This window comes from Dipodomys ordii, unplaced genomic scaffold (genome assembly GCF_000151885.1).
Source record: "Dipodomys ordii isolate 6190 unplaced genomic scaffold, Dord_2.0 Scaffold126, whole genome shotgun sequence".
NCBI lineage: Eukaryota > Metazoa > Chordata > Mammalia > Rodentia > Heteromyidae > Dipodomys > Dipodomys ordii.
In genome coordinates, this window is record NW_012267342.1 from 7330141 (window position 1) to 7342067 (window position 11927).

General features: G+C 35.0%; 1 pseudogene; it reads right to left on the reverse strand.

Moving 5' to 3' along the window:
- The window catches only part of LOC105996086, a 71288-nt pseudogene that overhangs the window by 1990 nt on the left and 57371 nt on the right, over window positions 1–11927 (reverse strand).

Here is an 11927-nt window from a genome sequence, read left to right on the forward strand (position 1 = left end):
ATTTCTTTTATGGCTAGGGAGGTTGAGCATTTCTTCATGTGTCTATTAGCCATCCTTCTTTCTTCTTCAGAGAAGTTTCTCTTTAAGTCTTTAGCTCACTTATTTATTGGGCAGTTGTTTCTTTGAGGATTTGTTGTTGAGGGATTTAATTTTTTTGAGTTCTGTGACATTCTTATCTCCAATTAACTACCAGAAAACCAGAAGTGGTGCTATGGCTCAAGTGGTAGAGTACTGGCTTTGCACTGAAGAGCTCAGGGAGAGTGCCCAGGCCCAGAGTTCAAGCCCACAGCCGACAAAACAAAACAAAACAAACACAGTAATAAAGCACTGTGACAATGAGTATAATCCAAATGCAAATGAACTTTGTCAAAATAACTATAATTTTGGAGAATATATCTTTAGCCAATTACTTGAATATCTGTGTGAAAATAGGAAAAATATTTATGAGTAATTATATTTTTAGAATGTCAAAATTCTAAATAATGTAAGTGTACAATAATGAAGGTCCAGTTAATAAAATTGGTAGATTGGTATAATAAATTTTATAAACCATCTAACAGTATATTTTTAATTTAATTTTATTGTCAGCGTGATGTACAGAATGGTTACAGTTACATACCTAAGGTAATGAGTACATTTCTTGTCAAACATTGTTACCCACCCCCTCATTTTTCTCCCATTTGCCCTCCTCTCAAGCCCCACCCCCAAAGTTGTAATACAACACTTTTTTTTGGTGGGGGAGTCTGGTCATGGGGCCTGAACTCTGGGCCTGGGTGCTGTCCCTCGGCTCTTCAGCTTAAGGCTAGCGCTCTACCACTTGAGCCACAATGCCCCTTCCAGTTTTTTTTCTTTTTGCTTATGTGGTGCTGAGGAATCGAACCCAGGACCTCATGCATGCAAGGCAAGCGCTCTACCACTGAGCTACTTTCCCAGCCCCTACAATGCATAATAAAGTAACCTAAGAAATAGAAACATTGTGCCTGTGTGGCAAATAAAGACAAACAGGATACAAAATCGAATGTAGAAGTATAAATCACAAGTATGTAGCACAAATATGAAAATTTGTGACAGATCAGTTATGCTTAGGTAGCTAAAGCATCAAACTATTTGTGCCTAATTGTTTTCTGACATTTCTTTTATTCTTAAATTTCCTTAATGGCAAAACAAAGGAAAGCAAACTTTTTTGAGTTAAGATAGCTTGTAATCAAATAGACTCTGAGAAGGCATCACCTTTTCAACTAAGAAGGAATCATTTTATTTTTTTGATCACTTCACTAGGAAAGATATGTACTTGATTATTCAAACAAAGATGTTGGAGTAATTAACCCAGTAAGAAGTAGTGTCTTCCCCTTCTAAACTACAACCTGGCCTTTGAATACTGATGTTGGAAGTCAGTGAACAGAAACTGTAGGCATTTGTTGAAAGTTCAGAGACCTGATGAATGGGAGGTACATAGGCTTTCAATCATCACAATGCTCTTTTATAGGTTGATAGCAAATCATAAATGATTTGGACTTGAAATTGTGCTGCTTTATAGACCTTGGCTGTAATTTGAGCAGAACTTATAGGGGCTTCTTTTGAAAGTTCAGGTCAGGAGACACTTACTAGATAGCACAGAAATGTTTTGTAAATTCGAATTGCTAGACAGAAGTGATGTAAACATCCACTAAGGCCACAGCTCTACATAATCAACCAGGGCAAGACATATCTAAAATCCAGGGGTAACCTGGAGAGAGCACAGAGAGCCTTATTTAGAATCTGAAAAAGGAGTAGAAACAATTCAGATCAACATGCTATGCCTTTGGTTGGGAAAAGCAATGCCAATTGTTTGCATCTCAAAAGAAGTTGGTATGTTCTGTTTAATGGAAAGAAGATATCTAGCCCCATGTTTTGATATGGAATACAGCCTTGCTTTTTTTTTTCTTTTCCCCTTGACACCTAAGTTGAAGAAAAACTAGTTTGCTGTAATTTTCCATATTACTTTTCAGGTGAAGAGTTAGGGGTCAATTGAAAACACATAGTCTCTTGGCAAAACACATTCCATAACCTTGAGTAAGTATGGAAATGCTGTGTCAACACTCCTGAGGGTAACTGGCTCTACTGTCTACTTTTTCTAAAGAACAAAATGTCTTGTTCCTACACAGCAAAACTGATTCCATTATTATTACATCCAACATCATCTATGTAATTTATGGAGCCTGTTTAAAAAAGTAACTATGGATGTCCTTATTAAAGAAGTCATTAAGAATTTGGACAAAGCCGGGCGCTGGTGGCTCACGCCTGTAATCCTAGCTACTCAGGAGGCTGAGATCTGAGGATCGCAGTTCAAAGCCAGCCCGGGCAGGAGAGACTGTGAGACTCCTATCTCCAATAAACCACCAGAAAACCGGAAATGGCGCTGTAGCTCAAGTGGTGGAGCGCTTGCCTTGATCTGAAGAGCTGAGGGACAGCGCCCAGGCCCAGAGTTCAAGCCCCCACGACCGACAAAAAAAAAAAAAAAGAATTTGGACAGGACGACAAACCTTAAAACCAAACAGAATCCTCTGAATATGCGTATCTACACACTCAAGAAGTGACCCTGGTTGTACATGCATGCTTGTGCGCATGGGTCGCACATCCCTGGGTCCTTCATGTCCTTTAGTTAGAGTCACATCTTGTTCTCATAAAAAAAAAAAACACGTGCATTTTGTTTCAGCTAATTTCTTCTTCCTGTTGCTCTGCTTTCTATAACCTCCTTCAGCTAGTTATTCTCCTAGCTCTTCAGCATGGTTACTCAGAGCCTTCCTTCATGACATGTCACAAGATCAGACATTACAGAGAAGACTCCTGCTAGATAATGTAAACAGTGCTTCTTCTTTTCTTTCAAACACAGCCAGAGTGTACTCGATATTTATATTAATGTATTATGTTATATATAATATTAAATATTAATATTAATTCAATAAGTCTCTCCATAAAATATAGCAATATTGAAGTAAAACAATCACAAAATAGTAGGCTAACAGTATCACATATCACCCAGTTATTGAGCTACTGACATGCCTCTGCTGTTTCTGACATATTCAGCCACAATCCTGTTATCTGAGCCAGCCTGGGATCTTGACCTATGTTACAGGTCATTCGTATCCATGTGCTTGGTCAGTGCTATCTCTGGAATGCTAAGACCATCAGTATACCTGAAAGGGTACTTCATGACCCTATGTGTGGGGCATCTCAGTGACCAACCTTCTATATTGAGCCAAAAAGTTTAAGCTATATCTGATTGTCTATAGAGAAACTTAAAAAAAAATCAATGCAAAACTGTTATAAAGACCCAGGTATTGCTATATGTATAGGTATAGCTATAGGTATTCCAAGTAAACAAAGAGAAAAGAATCTAACAGACAAATGAAAAACAGGAAGGAAGGAATAGCTGTGAAATAAATAATAAAATAATTAAAGGCATAGTTCCAAAATACATTGAATTCCAATTGTGGGGAGTCCATGTGTTTACCAGTTGAATTTCAGATGATGAACTCCAAACTCAATTTTCCTTTTTCAGTTACAATTCATTGATTACATAAAGTGCTTTGCCTTTCTGCCATAATTAGATGATTGCTTAATTTAATTTGGGCTTGCTGTCCAAAAGATTCCTGATGGGTATTAAAATTGATAATGTAGAGTGTCAACCAGGTATGAAGATTTTATCTTGACTATTACAAGATGAATATATTAAAGAGCATTCAAACAAGAAATTCTGAATCACAGCTAATTTTAAAATTTACATAAAACATCTCAGAATATATTTGTAAATGCACATTTACATTGTATAATTAAATTTAGAGCTCGGGTTAAAAATCAGATATTACTACAAATGAGGTTTCTTTGTTCTTATTATGGACACATTTAGAAGAAGAAATGTCCACTCCAGAGTCCAAGACTAAATGCTTTAAATGTTAGACTATGTCACTAGCACTGCTAACTACATTATTCATTCATGTTCCTTTTCTTTTTTTTTCTATTATTTTAATTAAGTAGTTGTACAATGAGGTTACAATTCCATAATAAAGGTTATAAGTACAATTGATCATTGTCTTGATCATTGTCCTTCCTTCCCTCATTCCTTTTCTTTATTTTTTTTAATTTTTTTTTCCAGCCATGGGGCCTGAACTCTGGGCTTGGGCACTGTTCCTCAGCTTTTCAGCTCAAGGCTAGTGCTCCACCACTTGAGCCACAGCACCACTTCTGGCTTTTTCTGCTTATGTTGTGCAGAGGATTGAACCAGGGCCTCATGCATGCAAGGCAAGCACTCTACCACTGAGCCAACTTCCCAGCCCCCCCTCATTTTCCTTTTCTATACATCATTTTCCTTTTCTAAATTAAGGCCCTCCATAATAATAGAGAAACCTGGGCTCAGAGCACCTTAAGTCTTTTTTTTTCAAATATTCTCTAGTGAGTTTAGGAATTGAGTTGTTCAAGGGAGTCAGATATACTTAAGGAGACAAGAACCAGGTCACTGTCCTCTTCTTTCAAGTTTAGCAAGTCTTCCCTGATTTTTTTTTTATAGAGAGCGACCTTTTACAAAAGGGAGTTTCAAGTAAAATAAAAATTTGAAGGAACCCATGGTTTTAAAAAAGAAAAGGCTTCAGACTACTGTCCTAAAATGACTCAAATTATAACTGGGGGGAAATTTTATAAGTACGTGTCATTTTAAGATAACAAAATATAGGTAAGATGGATGAATTTTGAACTCATCAATTGATAATTTATGTTCATTCAGGCCTAACTCATGATCACACTGACCTTTTACTGCATACACAGAAGAATAATAGCTCTGTAAGGAAAAGAACTGAGTACGCAAGAGAGAAAGTTCAAGAGCAACCTATTTAAACTTAAATGCATACAGTTGGATACTTAAAGTTGGCCTGATTAATGGCAAGTCAGATGTGACCTTATTCCTCAATAGGGAACAAATTTATGATTGTTTATGTAATATTAAATAATGTATCACTAATAGAAGATAGATACTTTTTAACTTTCTGAGGATAAACTTCTTTCAATTCAATCTGAATTAATTCTGCTTAAGTATAGAGTAACTAGTTCCCAGAACAAAGGTGTTTCATTCATGAGACAGAGCTGTCTGTAAGTCAAAAATGATTGATTCTCAGTAATAAACAGAGAGTTATGATAAGAACTCTATTTTTGTTTTCTTTAAAATTTTCCATAACAGAAAGGTAAAAGTAATATGAGATAGCAAGGCAATGTGCTTATGTAAAAATAAAGTAATTGAAATTTGCATGTACTAATATAAGTTTTTCATAATTCATTGGCCAAGGATCAGTGTCTTCACTGACCAACTACACATCAGCTTCATATCTCTTAAGCTGAGCTGGAGCTGAAAACAGGCAGCACAAGGGAGACAGCAATTGGTTCTAAATTTTCCAGTCAATGGAAGTAGACATGTGAATGCTTCTTAAAATTTCTCTGAACTGTCTACCAAATGCCCCTCCTCCAGCCACATACCCCAATATTACTACCTTCAAACTCATGTTATAGTTTGACTCACTTACTTATCCTGTCCAGTGTTGATCATCTCCTAGCCATTGAAATTCCATGTGGATATGTCTCTAGTCCAAACAGCATATAAAAATTGTTGGGATGACCAAATAGAACCAAAAGTACACTAAAACTCATGACAATATCTCCTGTCCTGCTTTTCAACAGAATTTCAGTACGTATAATTTAAAATATTTAACTTAGAAGACTCTCACAAAAGGTTTGGCCATTTGCCGTACCCCTGGAAATAAGTTATGCCAAGAGAAATATCTTGAGACCAACTGATTGTGTTCTTTCCTTTCTCCTTTTCCTACATGGACAACATATGGTATGATAGCCAGAGTTGCAGTTGCCACATTGAAAGGAAGTGCTATATACTAAAAATTACAGAGCAGAAAGGAGCCATTTTCTTAAAACATGAACACTGTTCTTTCTAGTCTTTGTGATATTTTTAAAAGATCTAGATTTTGTTAATATAGGATTTCTTCTAAATGAAACCAAAGCATTTTTTTCTTTTGTTTTGTTTTCTTTTGTTTTGTTTTCTTTTGTTTTGTTTTCTTTTATTTGTGCCTTTCCTGGAGCTTGAACTCAGGATTTGAGCACTGTCTCTGAGATATTTTGCTCATTATTAGTGCTCTATCACATAAGCCACACCCTCACTTCTGGATTTTCCTGCTTTGATTGGCTTCCAACTGTGATCCTCAATTTTCAGCCTGAAAGCAAAACTCGTTTGTGAATTGATACAGCTGACCATAAACACTCCAAAATGTGAACAATATATTTTGATAATTATTAAATTCTCAGGGAAATACCAAATCCAACAATAAAATCTGCATAATTTGTAAGTATAAGTCAACAAGAGTAAGGTAAGAATGTTATCTTTATCTCCCTTAGATTTCACAAGATCCCACTTGACCTTAGAAGGTCCTCAAGCAGATGTGTGACAGTAAATTCTTCTGTCATTACTAGTCTATAGTTAAATAGACCACACTAAACCTACCTATTTTATATATGGGAAGGAAGAAGTGTAATGTATATTTCTCCTATTGAAAGGGTCATGTTTTCACTAGAAAGAGAAACACACACATGTAGTGATTTTTTTTAATTAATCAATGTATTGTGCATATCATTAGCCACCCTATAAAGAAAATAAAAGAGTAGCATAAAATATTCCCACAGCTAATTCATATTTTGCCATTGTACAACTAGAAAATGATGCCCCATCCACAGAACATTTAGTGCTGTGATGTGTGTTTAATAACTATGCATCATGTGAAATATGTAAAGTAAACAGCACCCTCTAGAGGTATACAGCTTGTACATGTGTCCTGTGCAACCTATGAAACAGAGATTTCAGTGTGGGCTGGAAAAAGACAAAGATATCATGCAGGGAAAAGACTTAGATTTCAACCCTCTATATATGAGTTAGATAAAATATAGAAAGAGTCAGATTTTGTGTATTATGGATTTTAGATATTTTTCTCAGGAAAACAGTAAGTTATGCCTTATCTAATGATTTCCATAGCATTCCATGTGTACAAAAGTAAATAAACTTATAACCTTGCCATTAGAAATCCACGGTGCATACTCTCCTATTCTATTAAGGAACTCACTGCAGAGTGGCAGTAAACCAAATTTCTGAAGAGCTTTAGATATGATGGCAAATGACACATTTTCAGGGAGAGTGAGTTTCCTGGGGAGGAGAGTTAGCAGTGATACTTTCTACAATGCCCAGGGTACTAAAGTAAATGCTTCAACTATTGCCCTACAGCATCCTAACTCAGATGCCAAAGCCAAGGGTTTCATCAGAAAAAAAATGAATGCAGCTTTTAAACCCTTTGGACAAAACTAGGACAAAACACAGGAACTTCATTTAATGACTCTTTTAAGTTAAAATGCTCACTCCATGATCTGGAAAATACCCTTCCAAATATCTCTATAGCTCCTTTCAACTAAAATTAGGAAGAAATATATTCATGCAACAGGTGGAATTTATTTTCTAAGAAGTTGAAGTCAATACTATTTGCTTGAGAACGCATCTAATTATTTTTCTTTTCTTAAAACAAGAATTTCCAGCCTACCTCAATCCATTCATAGCTGGATAGAATTCATAATTGATCATTTAATTTTCACAGGTGATTCCATCCCAGCCAAAGTGGCACTGTAGTTATAGAAGAAATTAAATGTGAGCCAGGTGCCCATGGCTCACACTTGGAATCCTGGATACTCAGAAGCCTGGATCTTAGGATTCAAAACCTACCCAAACAGGAAAATCCTTGAGACACATCTCCAATTAACCAGCAAAAAGCTGGAAGTAAAACTGTGGTTCAAGTGGTAGAGTGCTATCACTATAGATCAGGGATCAGTGCTTAGGCCCTGACTTCAAGTCCCAGGACTGGCACACACATGAAAAACAATAAAAGTACGTAATTATCATGGTTCACATTTATTTTTCTGCAGGATAATATTTACCATTCTTGCTAAGTCCATGTAAATCCTTGAATATAATCATAATTCTTGATCCCTGGGCAAATGGATGAATTTGATTATAGCAAAATCACAAAGATCTGGGGTTTCTAGACATTGTCCTCTTTGACATTTCCTTGATGATTGAAGGAATCAAAGCTCAAAATTCCCTATAAAGCACCAAATGAGAGGAGGAAATCTCATGATTAGTATTTTAACTTACAACTGAAGAGAAACCAGAGTATTGGGTTCTAATGGTTTCCCTTCCCTCCTTAAGAGTGGCTTTAGTGAAAACTGAGGGGATGGGAGATGTTTGGAGGGTGAGGGAGAATGAGAGGGGCTGAAACTGATCAAGATGCATTGTACTCATAATCTGGCATGTTGAATTGAAATCCCTTGTACTTAAAGACACAAAAATTAAAAAAGAAAAACAGAATGGCTTTAGTCCTTCTTAAGCAGGAAAAATTCTATGTCAAGTACTTACTCATTATTTTATACTTAATATTTTAAAAAGTTTGATACTGTACTGCTTTGCCTGTGCTACAATGTCTGGCTTGCCTATTGGCATATAATCTCTAGCTCTCAATGAAGTTTGGTTGCTACAAATCTAAACAACTAGTTTTAAATTGTTATCAATTGCTGGATTTTAATTTATTTATGTTTTAATACTCAAACACTAAGGAGACTACTTTGTTCTGAGTGGAAGACCATTTTATTTCCCTGGACATTTCAATTTCAAAAATACCTACACATTAAAAACTGCATAGTAAAAAATTTATATGTGGTATTGTTTTGTGGTTTATTTTAGTAAGAAGGTGGCATTTCAGTGGGACAGAAAAACACAAATACAATAGACCTTGATACAAATGTTGACATACACCCTGATAGTTACATATACCCGAGTAGAAGACTATGCAAAAAGTTCTGCAAAATTTTTAATTGAAGTGATTCTCCTGAGAGGAAAGGCAAGAAATATTTGTGAGATGTTAACCTGATATTTACTTGAGAATATTCCCTTGCAAGCAAATACACTTTTTCATTTTAGCAGGTGTTGCTGTGTACTCAAGATACAACAATGCTCTATTAATTTAACTATTGTCAGTGAACAACAGTTCTGGCACAAGAATTCCTAAGATAACTGTAGCCTACTTCCTTAGGCCCTGATTCTATTTCTCTGCTTTATTATTTAAATCATTTTTCCTACCTAACAAAAAAGCATAATATATGTTTATTGTGGAAACTAAAATATAATTATATAAAAAGTATAAAGAGAAGAAATATATAAAATCTCATTACCTAAATATTAATAGCCCTCTGAGGCTTTATTTAAACATCTTTAACGCAAATGGATAAGCATGCAGATATTTAAAATCTTCTAAAATTATATTAAATATTAAGGATTTTAGATAACCTGCTTTTTATTTTAAATACTATAGAATAAATATTGAAAGATATTTGTGAATATTGTGCTGACATATTCAAATGATAATGTGGTATAGATAGTAGATTAGTTTTGGCTTTCATATTACACATAATCTGCACATATATATACATTCATATACATATATATGTACCACACAAACAGTTACATCTAAATCTATGTATCACTCTTTCCAGGTGTTCTTATAGAATGTAGTTTCTAGAAGAGGCTCTCTAACTGGTGATAAGGCAGACATGTCTATTAACACTTGAATAAGAATGGTGATAGCCCAACACTGACAATACCGCAAACTTTTCCATCAATCAGCAAAGTGTGATCATTTGATTACTACTTGTTTTAGTAAGATTTTTTTTCTTATTGTTGAGAAATACCTGATATAAACAATTTAAGGGAGGAGAGATTTATTTTTGCCCCATTTTCAAAGGTTTCAGCCCTGGGTCAACAGACTTTATTTCTTTTAGGCCTATGACAAGGCAAACATGTTCTGAAGGAAGGAAGGGTCTTGGAAAAGAAAGCTGACCACCTCATGGCTGACAGAAGCAAGAGGAGACATTAGTGGATAGCATGCCAAAATCTCTCTCAAGGACACATCCCCAGGACCCACTTTCTCCAATTAGGCACACCTTCCACAGCTCCACCAGCTCTCAAGAGTCTACTCACATCTTGAATCTATCAATGAAATAAGCTACTGGCTAGGTCAGAATCCAAGTAACCTAATGTTCTCTGAAAACACCCTTGCTGATACACCCACATGCATGCTTTAGTAATCTCTCAGGAATATCCCAATCCAATTAATCTGACAATTCTGATTAAACATTGTACCAATGAGTTTGAATATCATTTTTATACTCATCAAATACTTCTATTTCTTTGTAAAGAAACAAAATCTGTTGAATGTATGTCTCTTTTTTGTTAATTCCAAAAGGATTGGTAAATAACTTTAACTTTAGATACTTTTTAACATTAGCAAATCTATCTTCAGTCTTCCATAATAAACTTTTGTTCATTATGTGTACCAAATTTTTACCTTTAATTTATTACTAACTTATACAAATATTATATAGTAAAACCTGAATGTGTTCTCATTTTTAGTTCCACATATTTTTAGTCAGGTTTAGAAAGTCCTCCAATATTATAAAAAATGATTTTATAGATTGAAATAATAAATAAAAGCACAAAACAAGTTTAAATTTTTGTCCATTTTAATTCATTTATTTAAAAATGCAAGAAAGGGAAGCAGTTTTTTAATATATTTTTTATTGTAAAGACACTGTACAGAGTGGTTACAGTTACATGAGCAAGGTAAAGAGTCCATATTTTCCTATTGAGCATTGTTACACCCTCCTTTATATTTCGCTTACCTTTACTTTCCTCCCCACTTCCCCAACTCTTCCTGCCCCTCCCTGCCCCGCCCTGCAAAGTTGTAAATTTTGTTTTCAAAATACTGTCTTGGGCTGGGAAGTTGACTCAGTGGTAGAGTGCTCGCACACATGAAGACTTGGGTTCCATTCCTCAGCACCACACAAGCAGAAAAAAGCCAGAAGGCTGTGGCTCAAGTGGTAGAGTGCTAGCCTTGAGCTAAAGAGCTGAGGGACAGCGCCCAGGCCCAGAGTTCAGCCCCCACGACCGACAAAAAAAAAAAAAATCACTTGTACATCTCATTGTTACAATGAGTCATCCTGTATCCTTATTCAGCATTTTGTTATTTCCTTTCTCCTCCCCAAATTAGAAAAAATGTATGTACAAGATGCAGTGGACCAGAATCAAATACAGTGACAACAGGGGTTGTACCATGGGAGGAAGAACATACAAAAGAAACAAAAAAAATCACATAGTACATTATAAGTACATTAAAAAGAACAATAAGAAAGATAAAATCTTTGTGTCCCTATCTTGGGGTTCATTTCACTTAGCATCAGGTTATATGGTCATATGTACACAGCTTTTGACCTCTTCTGCTTGTCCTAGACATATACTAGTTATTGAAGATAAGGGAAAACATGAGACCTATGTTTTTTTGAGTCTGGCTTACTTCACTTAATACAATTTTTTCCAAGTTTTTTCTCAAATGGCTTTTCAGCATTCTAGTATCACTTAATGACAAACTCAAATCTTTCTCTACTTTATTGGAAAGTTCTCTTTTATAATAATAAATGGAATATATTTCTGCCACAGTAGTATATATATATATATACATATATAAACATATATATATATTATATATACATATATAAACACTTATACATATGTACTTAACTCAGAATTAAATATTATAAAATACATATTAAATTTTAATAAAATTGAAAGTTTGATAAGATTGCATAAAGATATTGGCGCATTTTCTTTTTTTTTTTTTTAATTTTATTTTATTTTATTTGTGAACAAACTGTACAGAGGGGTTACAATTGCATGGGCAGGATAATGCGTACATTTCTTACCAAGCATTGCAGCCTCCTCCTTTGTTTACCCTTCCCATCCCTTCCCA